At 37.1% G+C, this 16765-nt stretch overlaps 1 protein-coding gene across 2 annotated transcripts in view; it reads left to right on the forward strand.

Annotated features, from left to right (window-relative positions):
- The window catches only part of GAREM1 (GRB2 associated regulator of MAPK1 subtype 1), a gene marked incomplete at both ends in the record, with an annotated part of 211800 nt that overhangs the window by 51125 nt on the left and 143910 nt on the right, over nt 1-16765 (forward strand). The gene's annotated exons all lie outside the window — the stretch shown is intronic.

The following is a 16765-nucleotide window of genomic DNA, read 5'->3' on the forward strand; positions in this document are numbered from 1 at the left end:
CTGTTTTGCCTGCTACTGCTCCCCACCCCCAGCTCTGTCTAGAAATTATAATAACATTCAGCAGATACACAGAGTGAGGAATACTAGTATCTTACTCAGAACCTTGGAAGACTCCTAGGCAGGCTAGGATTCAAAGCCAGACCTAGACCCCTTTACTTTTAATATATTTGCTTATTTCTTCAACCCTAATATATACAGAAGATGAGTTTCTGGACCCATATCCCTGTGAGATAAAAATTTATTAACTAGAATACAGTATTGTGTAAGGTATTTTTCTTTTTAGCATCACAGTATCAAGTGAGAAACACTTTCTAAAGCTATCAAGGTAAGCGCCTTTCACCCCTTTTCATGTATTTGTATAAGCCATTAATTTGTAATGTATTTGTTATATGCATATGACATATAATATAGTTAGAATCATTTGGTAAGACAGAGTTTCAAAGATTGGATTTCACATTTTTAATATACTAGGAAATACCAGCATGCCCTAATATGTTTATTTGATTGCTTATTTGAATCTTCAGCCTTCAAAGTTGCACATAAATGTAATTGTTTCTTTCTCTTACCATGAACTTTGACATCACTCAGTGGTAACTATTATCTATTCTTATTGATTACTGTAGTAATAGTATGTGAACAGTATTCTAGGAAGTGTTTGGTGATTATGACATTTGATATATATGTTTGATAATCGAAAATGCCTAGACTTTTTGGAAATTTATGACAGCCATTATATTTCAGAATTGGAAAGGTACAAATCACATGATATTAGAAACCAATTTGTTACTATATTGTTTCCCTCAGTTTCATGTTACTGAATTACTGGATTGTCCACTTCCCCCTGACAAACCATGATTTCTGGTCTTTTTTGACTCTGTGGACTAACCTTCAGAGTATACAAAATATCCAGGTATTTATCTGGTGTTTGCCATCTCACATACATAATCTAGGCCATTAGCAGTTAAGCTCCAAGAATGCCATTCCTTTTCTGCATCAAAGGCTGTTCATTTAGAATAAAGTTCACCTTTTGTTGGATCACTGCTGTCTCACTAGAGAAATAAAGTGTCTTTGATCAGTGTAGATAAAAATGTTATCAAAGAACTAAGCTGAAACATAGCTGGAGAACTGAAGTGCTCTCTGGCTTTTCTCACCCTCTATCTTCATTACTTGAATTCACTTTTAGAATTTGAAGTACTGTGTTGTGGGGTTCAAAAGCACTATGGTAGCATAAGCTTTCAGAGTGGCATGTGGTCTCTCTTTGAAGTGACTCCGTGGCTGTAGTTGAAGAAATAAATTGTTTTGTTGGAAAGGCTTAGGCTTGGTTATTGACAGTAGTCATTCTGGAAGGTGGATATTGTCCAGAATGCTAGAGTTGTTTTATGAACTAGTTATATTTAATTCTCATGATAGGAATAATCCTAAGAGACAGATTGTTGGCACCAAAACCACTATAATGAGTTAGAATATCACTGAGAAGACCTATGAGGAATAAATTTGTAATAGCTAATGTAGGATGATACGTAGTTTTGCCAAGTTGAATGTTACTGATATAAAAGAAGCCCAACAATAAATACAAATTTGAGATGAGGTATTTACTCTTTGATGGAGAAAGTAAAAGGTAATCTGGGCCATAGATTAGAGAGTTCGAAATTGGCCTCACCCCTTTCTCCCACTAATAAAATAAGGTGTCATTGCATTCTTCCTTTAAGAGAGTTTTTTTTTTTTTTTTGGAAGAAACATAAAATCCATCCTGTAAATATAAGTTGCAAAATTCATCAGATGTAAATTTCATTAATTTTAAGATGCAATTTTTTTTCCTAGGGCTTTACAAATGGTACAAAACAAACTTGAGCTGCTTAGTCAGACTATCTGGGAATCAGAGGGCAAGAATTGGGAGCAAAGGACTAAAACAAGGAATGGAAAGGGTCGAAGATAACCTAATTGCTCTTCTTGGGTCACCTGTCCATTCCTGATGTCACAGTCAATGTTCTCACTGCTGTAATCCAAAACAACTGGCCGCACAACTTAGAGGAAGGGAGATTTTACTTGCTCACAGTTCTTTTGGAAATTTCAGGGGTTAGTCCATATCAGGCCAGGTTTGTGGAGCTCAGAGCATGGCAGCAGGAAGCAGAGAAAGCAAGAGAGCAAGGGATGTGCATCATGGAGGCCAGAAGCAAAGAACAAGCTAGGGGATTCAAAGACAAAAGCACAGTCCCTAAGGCTATACCCCCAGGAACCTACCTTTTCCAGCTACATCCCACAAACTAGGTTACCAAACTGTAAATCCATTATAGTGGGTTAAATACTGATGAGATTATAACCCTCGTGACTTGATTGCATCAACCCTGAACATTAATACCATTAATACATGAGCTCTTCAGGGAATATTTTACATGTAACCGTAACACCAGAGCAACCAGCTATGTATAGGAAGTTGAAACATTAAATATAAATGTTGTATCTGGAATTTTCCCTGGGCATGAGTATGCTCTTGCCCACTCATTGTAACATTTAATAGGGAAGGTTTAAACTTGATAGACTTCTCAACAATCATCTCTTCTAATACTCTGTTTAAATTCACAAGCTTCTTATAATTAAAGCCTCCAATTGGTATGTGACCTTTAGGAAGGTTACAGTATTTATCAAGCTTGCAAATATAGTTTTTTACTTACTTACTTTCATTCACAGCTCTCAAATCACTTTCAGAGTTTTCCTCCAGGTGGCTGCTCTCTATCTCAGAGATCACTGCATTTATAACAGTATTCCATTTTTAAAAGGATGACTTCTCATCCCTTTTATATAATTCATCACTATTTTTAGGAATTCTATGGATGTGCTCTTCCTCCCCCTGTATCATGATCTCTCTTGAGGTTACACTTGTGTTGTATCAGGTCCCTCTTCCCCTTCTCTTTACTCATGCCATTGTGTGTTTAAACTTTTTTTATACCCTAAAAAACTTAACTTTCAATTTTAGAAAATATAGCTATTAAATGATGTGGCATTTTTAAAAGGTCACATTTTTTATGGTTGGAAGGAAAACTGGAAATGCTTATGAGTCATTTTAGTTGTCTAAGTGAGTTTAGTGCCAGTTTTTCTCTCCAAGGTTAGATGTGTGATTTAAACACGGACCATCATTTACCTCCATATTCCCAAACTTAGTTTTTGTGATAAAACAGAATATAATAATACAGTCCCTGAGAGTAAGAAATTGTGTACTTGTGGATGGTTTGTTGCTTTTGTCAGTTTTTCTGTTTCTACCTCTGGTAGCAGTGGTACTGTATCCAGGCCAGAGCCACCTCTCCTATCACCATTTTAGAATTGAGCTCTCAATTTCTACCTCAGGCTAGGAGAGGCAGACACACCTGGTTTTCTCTTCATCTCCGTCATTTATTAATAGAGTGACTTGGGGCTAGTCATTTCACTTCTTTGAACTTCAGTTTTTTTCATTTATAAGTTTGGGGAAAGAGTTATATAACTGTTGACTTTTAAAAATATCACTTAGCATGGTTCCTGAAAAACAATTGCTACTCTGTAGGTTGTAGCTACTATTTATGTTTAACTCACATTGTAGATGCCCCCCCACAACATAACTTCACCACTATAAAGCAGCATTTCTTTGTTAACCTATTACCCCTTTGTTGCTTTGAAGAGCAACTGTGTACAACTTTCCAAACTTGGAGCTCTCAGAAGCTACAGTGAGAAGTTGGAACAGTGAGAGTAAAACAAAAAACTTAGTGTGAATGGATAAAATAAGTGGCAGACTCATTAGCTATTCTGATAATGTCAAATTGGTTAAGCTGATTGAATTGTGAAAACTTTAAGTAGAATTAAAAAGGGAATTTCTGTAGAATAAAGAAAATGGTAGAAATACATTTAGAGACTCAAACCCAAACACATGAACTAGATAATGAAAATAAAAAGAAAAAACTTGTACATGGTAAAGCAAAGCATAGGTTAAAGCCAGAATATACCTGCCAGCATATCTGTATATATGTAAGCAACACACATGCTTTTTATATATATGTAACATACATGTATACATACATGTATATATTGTATATGTATACACGTATACATACATGTATATATTGTATATGTATACATGTATTGTATACATGTATACATACATGTGTATATATACACACATATACACATACATACATATATATATATCTCCTGTGATTTATATTTTAATGTCAGTAAAAGAATTTATTTTATTTTAATATTTTTTGTGAATTATTATTTCACATCATAATGTAGTTCATAGTGATGGTGGCATGCAGTAGCCCTGCTTTGCTCATTTTTGCCAGACGTTGAGTTGAATATCTTGCTTTTGTCTTTTGGACTGTAGAATTCATAGAAAAGCAAGAGATACAATTAAAGGATGATAAAAATAAGGCCCATAAGGAAAGGGTAAAGGAAGTTTAAGAGGCCACTCAGTAACTCCTTGAATATGTGAGGGGTTATCATGGAAAGAATGCCACAATCCTGTGCTTTCTCATTAAGAACTGGAGAGTCCTGGGTTAGATACAAAGAAGCACTTTCACAGGAGAGAGAGAGCACAGACTGGCGGTGCACTTATCTTAGATGTTTGGCTTTGTTCTAGGGGTGGACGCGCATGCCTTCACTGGCAGTTGTTGACTTACAGTCTCAGCCTCAACATTAGCCCCGTGTCTGATACCGGCTTTAATTGCTTGGTTTTCTATGCATGTTCTTTCTTTGGCACCTCTGACCCTCCCCTCCTCTTCTGTTCCAAATTATACAGTAGCACAGAGAACTAAAGGAATTCTCATGATCACTAAAAGAAACGTTCTCAGACCCGATCGATTATCAGTTTACAGAGGCAGACAGAGTTTTCTCTTCAGTATTATGAACATATTGGGAATTACTATTCCTAATTACTAAAATAATAGTAAGTTCTATTAAAAAAAAAAACTCCTTCCTCAAAACATGTGAAAGTTGTTGATGGGAAAAGTCTCCAAATAAACATTTGTATCACAAGGATACCTTAGTAAATTCGTTAAGTAATTATGTTTCTTATCATTAGATATGGAAAATATACTCTGAATGGAGTATATTTAAATGGGAGCTTGCTAAGTTCAGAGTTTAAGAGCCAAGTATATAGAAAATACTAAACACGTTTGTCTTGGAGTAAGTGAATGACGAGTAGTTAATATATGACAGCCGACTGGGGTGAAAATAGTGGAGAGGAGGAGCCAAGTGATGGTGTAGTTGACCCTTTACTCAATCACAAACACTAAATTGGGACTGGTGCAGAATTTTAAGTGCCTTTTTCTTGGGCCTTACTTTTGTGATCTTTCTTTAGAACAGTTCTGATATACCCTTCAGAAGTCTGGCTTCTGTGGACGTTGTCTGTGCCAAATCACAACACAGAACAAGGGACTGTTCTGTTTTAGTCGCTGAGAATAGTGCTTAATAAGTACTATTTGACAACATGCTGAATTGAGAGATGTTCCACAAAGAAAAGTGGGTGCAGCATCTGATGTTTACAAGATCTATTTATATGTGAGTTGATAGCAATAGAAAGCCATGCTTACAGCTTTATTTAAAAAAAATTATTTAACACATATGAATATGTATGCTGAGAGAAAATGATTTCATCTGGTTTTCAAATATATGCAATATCTCAACTATAGTTAATACTATCTTAGAATCCATTCTTTTGCCTTGTTGGTTCTCAGTATGTCAGACCCTGGTAAACTCATTTGTTGGCTGGGACATATTCGTGATTGTTTTATTTTTCTTGTCTTTGACTTATCTACAATCTTGTGTTAAGTTTCTAATCATAAGCAACTATAGTGTTCTCCTTAAAAATGAGATACCAAGTGGAAATTATACTTATTCTTATATCTGTGTGTATTCATACATACATATGCTTGAAAAATAAAGGTGAGTGAGAGTTAATTCTCTATATATCAAAAATTTATGATACTTTCATTTACATTTTAGTGCTACAGGCTAAACATTTATCTTGTATTTAGTTCATTATAAATTTTAGCTTGTGAAAATAATCCTATGGGACAACCCAGTTCCATTATTAAATAACTAATCTATAATCTATAGTCATGCATGCACAACATAAAAATGGTTAACTTATGTGTTGAAGTATAAAATACTATAACCTCTGAGGGTTTTTTCTCCCCAGTTAGGCTTCTTTCTTAAATATGCTTTGGAGAAAAGATATGCTTAATCCTTAATATTTCTTGCAACCTAAAGAGTGTTTGTTTCACTGACATTAAATTTGTATGAGATCAGTAGTGTCTCTGAATATATAAGTTGCAGTCTGTGTTGCATACTGGTAATATACCCATGGCCTTATTTTGAAGAGACATATATATTTTGTTACTGACAATAAAGCCTGTGGAAAACCTGAATTACCTTATATTCAAATAGTAGCTATTCTTTTATTATTAGCTATTCTAATAAACAGTGTTTATTCTTTTTTTTCATATCTATCTTTTCCTTTGGCACTGGTGCAGTTTTCTGTTTTTCTTTCTTTCCTTTTTTTTTTTTTTTGTGGTACTGGGGTTCCTGGAAGCCCTTCTACCTCCGGGCTACACTCCCAGACCTATTTTTACATTTTTATTTGGAAACAGGGTCTCCTAAGCCAGTGCGCGCGGCTGGCTTCAAACCTGTGTGATCCTCCTGTCTCTGCCTCCCAAGCGCGGGGATTACAAGTGTGCGCCACCATGCCCGGCCTGGTGCAGCTTTCTTGAGCAGAACAAATGCTAGAGTCACAGAAAGAGGAGGTAAGGATATGCAGAGTGTTAGCTTGTAGCCGGTTTTCATTACTGAAAAAAGCCCAGTGTAAACTAATACTTACCTTTTATTTTATCAATAACTGGCACTTGGGTGGCATGGTTTGCAGAATGCACTCACTATCCTTTCCATTTAATTCTTACGACGGTTGATGAAAGAGCTACTGTTCTCACATTGCAGATTAGAAAGCCACCTCCAAGAGCTTGTGACTTACCTGGAGCACGCGGCTGGTGTCAGGCTGGGCATCGCACTCAGCCTGCCAGAGCGAGCTGACTGAGGCCTCCCAGTACCTTTGGAGGCCTTGTAGCCTTGGCAGTACACTGAGATATAAACTTCATTGAACTCTGTATGTGCTTGTATGAAATCTGAGTGTCCACTTAAGTGATAGAATGAGCTTTTTCATTTTTCTTCTCAAGTGGCATAAAATGTGGGACGGAGAAGCAGGGCATTAGTTTTTATATTGGCACAAAGTGATTAGGAACTTTGTATACATTTTCTCAATTCTAAAATAAAAGCACTTGGTCTTTAGGTTTTCCATACATCCTTCTAATTCTAAAATAAATTCTGTGGTTCCAAATTTAATCATTACCATTGTATTTGCTTTAAAAAACTTTTGCCTAGCTGGATGTGGTGGCTCACGTCTGTAATCTCAGTACTTGGGAGGATGAAACATGAATACTGCAGGTTCAATGCCAGCCTCAGCAATTTAGTGAAACTTTGTTTAAAAAAAAATAAAAAGGATTGGGGGTATAAATCAGAAGTAGAATGCCCCTGGGTTCAACCCCAGGTATCAAACAAATAGAAAATACCTTCTGCCTCATATTAGATGAATTTTTTATATTTTTCTTTCAACTGTCTAACCCAAGAATTAATAGCCTTTGAGTTTTGAACAGTGTAGTAATAAAATCCCTTTGTAATGGACCAAAGAAAACCTTTCTCCCACCAGATTCTGTTCTGTAAGAAAGAGTGTTATGTGGTGAGGCTTTGACCTGAGTTTGAAGAATGGAAGATGAACGCATGGGCTGTCAGACAGGAACTTCTTCAGGAGGCTCGCGCTGAGCACTAGTGTGAAGTGCTTGTGCTGCCAAGACTTGGAGCCACCAGCTTAGTGCGGGAGGCAGGCACAAATAGGGAATGTCACTACACTCACAAGGATTCTGGGGCAATGTGCACTGAGTGCCAAGATGGGAAAGAGAAGTGCCATCTGGTAGTTGGAAGATGGAAGAGGTCCTGGTCAGCATTCTTACAGCCATAATCTAGAGATCTGACCACATAACTTAGAGGAAAGAAGATTTATTTTCTTATGGTTTCAGGCTCAATCCATGTGGGGCTGGAAACTTTGGATCTCAGGGCATAGCAACAGGAGGCCAAGGGAGGGCACATGGACTTTGCTTTTTACATCCTGGAGGCCAGAAGAAAGAGTGATGGAGCCGGGGAGGTGTATCACCAGGCCACACCCCCAGGGACCCACCTCCTATTGACCTACCAAGTGCCACCCAGGAAAATTTATTAATGGATTTGTCTACTTCTGAGAGTACAGCCCTCCTGATTCAATCACATCATCTTCAAACATTAATAAGTGAGCTCTTTAGGGGACATTTTATATATGACTGTAACAGAAGGGCATCTTAGAAAGCTGTGCCTCCAAGATCTTGTGACTTACCCAGGAGCAACAATTCTTTACTAAAGGTGGGGTTTCAGGCCTAGAGAAAGGATAATGCATCACATCCGGAGGAAGGAGGCACATGGAGAGAGGCAGAGAACTTAAAGAGACTTTCAGAGAACTTCAGGTAGCTGTTTGTGCCACGTGCTGGAGGTGGATGAGGTGGATGCTACGCTGGAAAGGTAACCTGCATTTAATTTGTGAGTATGAAGAGACTTTTTTTTTTTTTTTTTTTTTTTTTTTGCGGTGCTGGGGATGGGACCTAAGGGCATTCTGCCTCTGAGCTACACCCTCAGCCCTATTTTTTATGCTTTATTTAGAAAGAGAGTCTCACTGAGTTGCAAAGGGCCTCACTAAGTAGCTGAAGGTGTCTCAGCCTCCTGAATGCTGGGATTACAAGTGTGTACCACTACACCCAGTTCATTAGACTTTTTAAGAAGGTAAACAAGAATAGATCTCTTCCAGAGACAACAGAGGAGAGCCTCTGTAATTTCTGGATGGGCAGCCTGAAGAAGAAGGACATTCTAGGCAACAGGATAAGTGTGAGAAAAACCATGGAGGCCTGAGCTGGTACAGAGGCTGTGCCAGTATTCATCTGTAGGCCCTATCCTAGCCCAAGCTTCCCCTATACTTTTCCAGTGTAATTACTGTATCCAGGTCATGGCCAGAATTTGGTTGTTTTTCTCTGAGCAATGAAGACTCTCTTAAGGTTTCCAAGCAGGGTAATAGTGTGAGCAGATTTACATTTGGAAGACTCCAGCAATAGTAGCAGGAGAATGGAAACTAGACTAGAGAGGTACCAGCGCCTGATTCAAGCCAAAAGCACAAGGGAAATGGAGAAGAGAATGGAGCTGAGAAGTGTTTAGATAGAATAATGATAAATCACATTGGCTGAGACTTAGTACTTACTGCGTGCAGGTGCCTAAATGTGTACAAGCTCATTGAATCCTTACCACAGCCCAACAAAGTAGATACTATTAGTATCTGCATTCTGTGGATGAGGAAGCTGAGGTTCAGAGACATTAAGCCACTTACTGAAGTGAAGGCCCATGCTTGACAGCTGCACATAAATTTAAGCACAACTGCTAGCAGGACAAACTGATGGTTTATTGAATAGTTTCAGCCACCCCTTTTTAATTGTCTCTATTCAAAGGATTCTGGGTGGAATTTAGACACTTTCTATATCTCCCCAGAAGTATGTGTAAGCATTTTTCTTAAATAGGTACATGGATCACAGATCCTGGGGAAGGAATGCCAGCCTCACCATAAATGGGAATAGTCCGAAGAGCCCAGAGTTGTGGATTCTCTGCCAGGAAGACAGCCCCATGGCAGAAAATGCCCATGTTTATAAAGCCAGTGTAGTGCTGGGTGTAGCGGCACACACTTGTAATCCCAGTACTTGGGAGGCTGAGACAGGAGGATGGCAGATCCTTGGCCAGCCTCAGCTACTTAGACCTTGCACAAATTAGTGAGACCCTGTTTCAACATAATAAAAAATAGGGCTATGGGTGTAGCTCAGAGGTAGAATGCCCTTGGGTTCAATCCCCAGTACCACACACACACACACACACACACACACACACACACACACACACAATGTAGTTAAGTACCTTGTAAGTTCTCTTGCATTCAACTTTGGATTCTGTTTCTTACAAAGTGAACAGAAATCTTCTTTACCAACAGGTGTCTGATTTCCTGGTGGTCATTTGTATGGATAAAGGATGCAAAGGAGAGATCTGAGCCCCATAATCAGGTTGAGAGGTTAAATTCCAGCCCAAATGACAGTTTAGAGTCAGGACTGTAGGATAAAAAAGTCATTAGTGCTTAGACAGTAGACAGCCCCAGTCCTGGAGGTAGAGATGCTTCAGGGTTTGAATGGAGTTTTAACGCCTTTAGTGCAAATGTCCATCACTTTCTTCCATTTTACTCATTCTCTGGGCCTTAATATAGTTCTTTTGGGGGAGAAAAAAAAATTCCTCTCTTTTTTTTCTCCTTCCAGTTTAGAGTTGAAATGTACAAACAAATGAGCATTGCAAAGAAGTCTTGACCTAAGATATAGTGTAATAATTTTGAAACTATGTAAAGCTGTGTTAATTACATGCAATTAACTTTTAAAAGCCAAGTGAAATTGTTGAAAATTATTTTAGATTTTGTTTTTAAATCCAGACTAATAGGTTTTGGTGGCATTCATCTCTCAATTACATTTATCTGATGGTCAGATTCTGTCTTTCTTGAGTCTGAGTAACATATGCTTGTTTTGCCTTGTCTGAATGCTAATGAAGCCTACTCGCCTTCTACTTGGCTTTTTCACTCACCTTAACCAAGGTAACAACTATCTTCTTATAATATCTCAAAGTATAAATTTATGTTGATTGCTTTTACCCATAAAATCTCTTTGAAAGTTTCCATATAAACAGTTTTACCCATATTACTCTTAAATTATATATTTGAGCTGGAAGTAATGGTGCATACTTGTACATGGGAAGCTGACACAGAAAGATTAAAGGTTCAAGGACAGCCTCAGCAAGTAGTGAGATTCTTATCAACCTAGTGAGATGCTTTTTCAAAATAAAAATCAAATAAGGCTGGGGGTGGTTCAATCCCATACCACCACCAAAAAAAAAAAAAAAAAAATCTATACTTGTCCTATACCTGAATGACTGGCTTCTTTCTTGGCTTAATGTCTGTGATGAGCAGAATTCTGAGATGTCCCCTTATTCTGCTTCCTGGTGTTATACCACATTGTATTGTATATACGGCAGAGGGGATTTACAGATATAAACTATTATATGTACAGAGACTATTAAAATTCATTGATTTTATATATTGATACTGGAAACATCATTAGATTTTCAGTATTGTCCTATCTATGTATGGTTCTTTGCTTATTTTTAATTTTGTCTGGTTTATTATTAAGGCTAGGCAGTATTTTTGGAGATTCATTTACTCTGAGAATATTCTAAAATTGTCAAAGTATGCAATTCACACAATTTTCTTGACTATCTGTGGTGTAATTTTTATGGCAGTGAATTATATTTCTTAATTAGATTCTTTCATATTTTATGTATCTTTTGTCATATAATAAAGTTCAAAGGAAGCCTAAACCAACTTTGCAAACAAAATGACACTGAAAATCTCTGATATTTGACCTGTAGCTTAGTTTGTCCTTTTGAAATAAAGTCGATGAGTTTTACATGACATTTACACCTGTGAAAGTCACCCCTTTATTGTGTTTGTTGACATGACAATAAGGTGTGAATCATTGCACTTTAGTAGTACATTTTCTTATGGGACAAAGAAACTATATGGTGTCAGGCTAATAGGAAGAATGGAACTGATTGAGAAAGAAAATAAAGCCAAAGTCATGTGGGGATTCTTCTTTCTCCACACAGGACTATCTAAAGCCTTATCTTTATTCTCATTCAGTCACCCCAACTTCCTTACCAAGGCTTGAAGAAGTTAAGCATGTTGCCCAAGGTCATGTGGTTAATAAATATTAAAACCACAATTCAGATCTGACTGCAAACCTGGCTGTTCCTCAGCTGTCTCACTGCTTCCCACTTACCTTTAGTCACCCTACATTCATTTCAGTTATTAGAGAGTGGGGCAGAGAGGAAGAAATCCTAGAAATGTAGCTGGTTATTTGCCTCATGCCTGCTGGCACCTGAGCCGATGATGCCGCCTGTTGTTGTGGGTCTCAGTCTCTGTGGGTCTTGGATGGTGTGAGCATTTCCTCATACGGTGTAATGACTACAAGTCACACACGCCAAAAGCAAGATCTTTGATTCAACATTCATCCCTGGAGGGCAAACTGAATACATCAGACTTCCTGTATTATTATAGTTTTCAGAGAATAACTTTTCTATGGAAGTCTGAGCCACTCCACCTGCCAGGAACATTCCACAGTACATTCTGGCACTGTGCTAGGAGATTTAATATATGTTGAATGTTTGTAGAAATACTGGACCTACTATTGCTCGCCCGTTTTTCTAAAAGTTGCTTGGTATAGAATTCTTATCTTTTAATGTTAGGTACGGTTCAGTATTTTAGAGCATAACATTTCAGATTTGACTTAAGTAGGCATACTTCTGTTTCATACAGCAGGAATCTATTACGTATGATTTCTAGTAACTACTGTTAAAAAAGGAGTCCTTTGTCAAAAGGTTCATTTAAAAATATGCCCCCAATATTTTTTCCTCTTTTATTTCAAATGTTCCTTTTTGCTTAGATTTCATCATGAAGTTCTTTGACCACATTACCACTTAATGATTTATATAAATTAATCTCTATTTCCTTCTTTTCTTATTGTTTTTTTCACAGTAAAAAATAAAACATGAAAACACAACTCTTCATTAGTTTAGAACTTAAGAATATAGTATTCATCCAAAAATAGTACCTTTGACAATATAGATTTCTTTTTTTTTTTTTTTTTTGGTGGTGGTACTGGGGTTCCTGGAAGCCCTTCTACCTCCGGGCTACACTCCCAGACCTATTTTTACATTTTTTTTTTTAAATTTGGAAACAGGGTCTCCTAAGCCAGCGCGTGCAGCTGGCTTCAAACCTGAGCGATCCTCCTGTCTCTGCCTCCCAAGCGCGGGGATTACAAGCGTGCGCCACCACGCCCGGCTGACAATATAGATTTCTTGAAATTTAAGATAAAAGAAATCAGTAGGAGATACTTGAAAAAAATATTTTGCTGGGAGCTGGATATGTAATTCAGTGACAGAGAGCTTGACCAGCATGCAGGATGAAGCCCTAGGTTCAATCCCAGCACCAGCAGGGGGCAGGGGGCAAGGAAACAAAAAGACAAAAAATACTGTGTCTTCATTGAAGGCCTTAAGTGTTGAATTAGAGTACCAGTTCATATTAATGTTTAATTTATATTTAGATTTATTTGATGTGAATATTCACCAGTTTATACTGAAGATTGTTCTCTTAAAAACCATTGTTTACAAACTTAATATTTTGTCCAGCACTCTTGTGGAATTCAGACAAGACAGAAAAAGGAGTGATATTGGCATGAAGAACTGATGGGCTGTTGGGGGAGAGAAGGATACATATACATGTAACAGTTGTTACACCCCTAGTTAGACCCCTAGTCCTATTTTTATTCTTTATTTTGAAATAGGGTCTCACTGAATTACAAAAGGCCTCACTAAGTAGAAGCTGAGGCTGTCTTCGAACTATGATCCTCCTTTCTCAGCCTCCCAAATGCTGGGATTATAAGCATGCACCACAACACCTGACAGGAATATATATTATTTTAAAAAAAAACTACTAAACTAACACACAAGTTCAGCAGAGTCACAAAATTAATTAATCCCAGTACTTGAGAGGCTGAAATAAGTGGATCACAGGTTTGCAGCCAGCCTCAGGTATCTAGTGAGGCCCTCTGAATCTTAGTGAAACCCCGTTTAAAAATAAAGAATAAAAAATAGGGCTGAATATAACTCAGAGGTAGAATGGCCCTGGGTTCAACCCCTAGTGGCTCAAAAAAAAAACAAAATAATTATCTGTACATTAGCAGTGAGCATCCCAAAAATAAATTTAAAGAATTCCAATTCAAATGTCACCCAGAAGAATAAGATACAAAGGAATAAATTCAACAGAAAAAGGACAAGACAATAAAAAACCTATAAAACATCATTGAAATAAATAAGATCTAAATAAATGGAAAAACATCTCATGTTCATGGATCAGAGGTATTAGTGTTAATATGACAATCCTCTTTAAATTGATATACAGATTGAACACATACATATGAAAGATATTTCCGATCACTAAGTGTTAGAGAAATGCAAATCAAAACCACAGTGGGACACTACTTCATACCTACTGGAATAGTTGTAATTGAAAAGATGGATAGTAGCCAGTGTGGGCGAGTATTTTACCCACTGGAGTCCTCACTCATTGCTAAAGGGAATGTAAAATAATGCAGCCATTTGGGAAAGCAGACTGTTGATTCCTTGAAAAGTTAAACTAATTTATTTGTTTCATTTGTATTTGAAGTACTGAGGTTTGAAATCAGGAGCATTCTACCTCTATGCTATAGCTCCAGCCTTTTTTAAATTTTATTTTGAGACAAGTCTCACTAAGTTTCCCAGGCAGACCTCAAATTTGTGAGCCTCTGCGTTAGCCTGCAGAGCAGCAATGGTTACAGGCTGAAAAGTTAGATTTAGAGTTATTATATGACCCAGCAGTAGCACTCCAGCAATATGAAAACAAGTCTATGCAAACACTTGTAGACCAGTATTCATAACACATTATTTAATAAGCACAGAAGCGAGATAATCTTGTTTGTCATCTGATGAATGAATAACCAAAATGTGGTATGTCCATGTAATTGAGTTATTTGGCCATAAAAAGGAATAAAGTACTGAGATGTACAACAACATTAGGTAAACCTTGAAAACATGCCAGTTGAAAGAAGCCAGATACAGAAGGCCATATGTTTTATAATTTTATAGAAAAGTTGATTCATAGTTGCCCAAGACTGAGTTGGGACTAGAGAATGGCTACTAATAAGTATGTGGTTTCTTTTAGGAGTGATAACAAGTGTTCTAAAATAGACTGGTAATGATACCAGAACTCTATGAATATATTAAAACCATTGATTTGTAAACTTCAATCAGTGAATTTTTTTATATTGTTGAAGATTATTTTTTAAAAGATTTAAAAAAAATTTTAAAGATGGTCATGGAAGTTATGCATATCACATCTACTATATTGTATAGGCTATAACTTAGATACATTGTCATACCTAATTGCTATGGAGACTAGGAACAGTATTCTGAATTCATGTTTTCAGTCAATAAAAGGGGACTATTAATGAAGATGCAGAGTGAATGAGATAATAGTGGATGTCTAGCAATCTATGCCACTCTCTAGTGAAAAGTAAATCATAAAAACAGCAAAACTAATAGGAATTACTGTGGTTAAATCAATAATAACCTACTAGAAAAAAGGCTTAAATATAAAAACAGATCTGAGAAAATAGAATCACCTTCAGTATTAATTGCAAAATATAAGGCAAAAAGAAGGAAAATACCTTTAATTTCATCATAGTTTAACCATGAAAGGCATTGGCTAAATAGTGAAAAAATGACTGTCATTTATCATCAGTAGTTTGATGGCAGCTGGGTGATTGAGCCTAGTCTGTAAAGAGGACAAAGCAGAGTCCTTGACTCCCAAAGAATGCCACTCCAATTGGAGAAATATGAAATATATATATATATAATATAAATAACATAATTTATAATTATTATAAAATAAAAAAGATAGCAAAAGATACACAAGTTCAATTGCCTGAGAGAATGTTGTGACCTCTGGTATTTGGGGACAGTGATTTTGATAACATTTTGGGAGAGCATAATGTGTGGCTAATACTTTTAAGCACCTGACACATATCATCTCTTTCCCTTCTCAAAACAGGTGCAAGAACTGAGTCACCAGTGGGATAAAGTCTCCAGGGCCCTTGCTCTATCTATGGTTGCACATTAGGACACCTGAAAGATTTCAGAGTACACAGAACTCTTTCAGGCCCACCCCCAAAGATCTGATCCCATTGGTCTTACAGAGAACCTGCCCTGCCTTCCACCTCCCCTTCTGAAGATTTTATAAGTCTCCAGATGATTATAGTGAACTTGAAACCTGAGGGCAGAACTGGTATCTTCCGGGTCCTCTCCTCATACAAAGGGCCCTGAGACAATCGGATAAGTCCTCATTTTTGGAAGAAATTAGAACAGGACATCTACTAAACTCAGGTGGTACTCAGGTGGTAAAATTAACTGTAGTAGTTGCCCTTTTTCAGAGCCCTTTCTCTGTGCCATGGGATGGATATGTCTTAGTGTTCACAAAATGGTAGTGCCTAGAAATGCCAAACTGGATGAGAGGGAATGCACATCTTGGAGGATCACTTGGGATAGTGGAATGATATCAGTGACTTCTAGGGTACCAAAATTACTCACTGTGTGTGTGCATATTAAGGACACTAACTTTTATTCACACTGTGTGCCAGAAGCTTTTTTTTTCTTCTTCGTTGGATTCTTTGGGGTTGGGGAAGCTCTTATAAATTGGCTGCAGATGGACTACCTGTATTTTATTGATACCAATATCTATTCCTTCTTTTTCAGTTCTATATATTTTTATTTTGTTTTTCTTCTTAAATATATTTGGTACATTGGAGTCTCAAATCATAATGTAGTTCAGAGTGAACTATATAATAGTTCCTCTTTGGAATACTCTCCCACCTTTTCATTGCAGACAAGGTTTTAATGTTTTGATTCTGTGATTGCTCTTTCTGTTTGGTGAGAGCTTGCTGTG

The sequence above is a fragment of the Muscardinus avellanarius genome (assembly GCF_963383645.1).
Source record: "Muscardinus avellanarius genome assembly, chromosome: 17".
NCBI lineage: Eukaryota > Metazoa > Chordata > Mammalia > Rodentia > Gliridae > Muscardinus > Muscardinus avellanarius.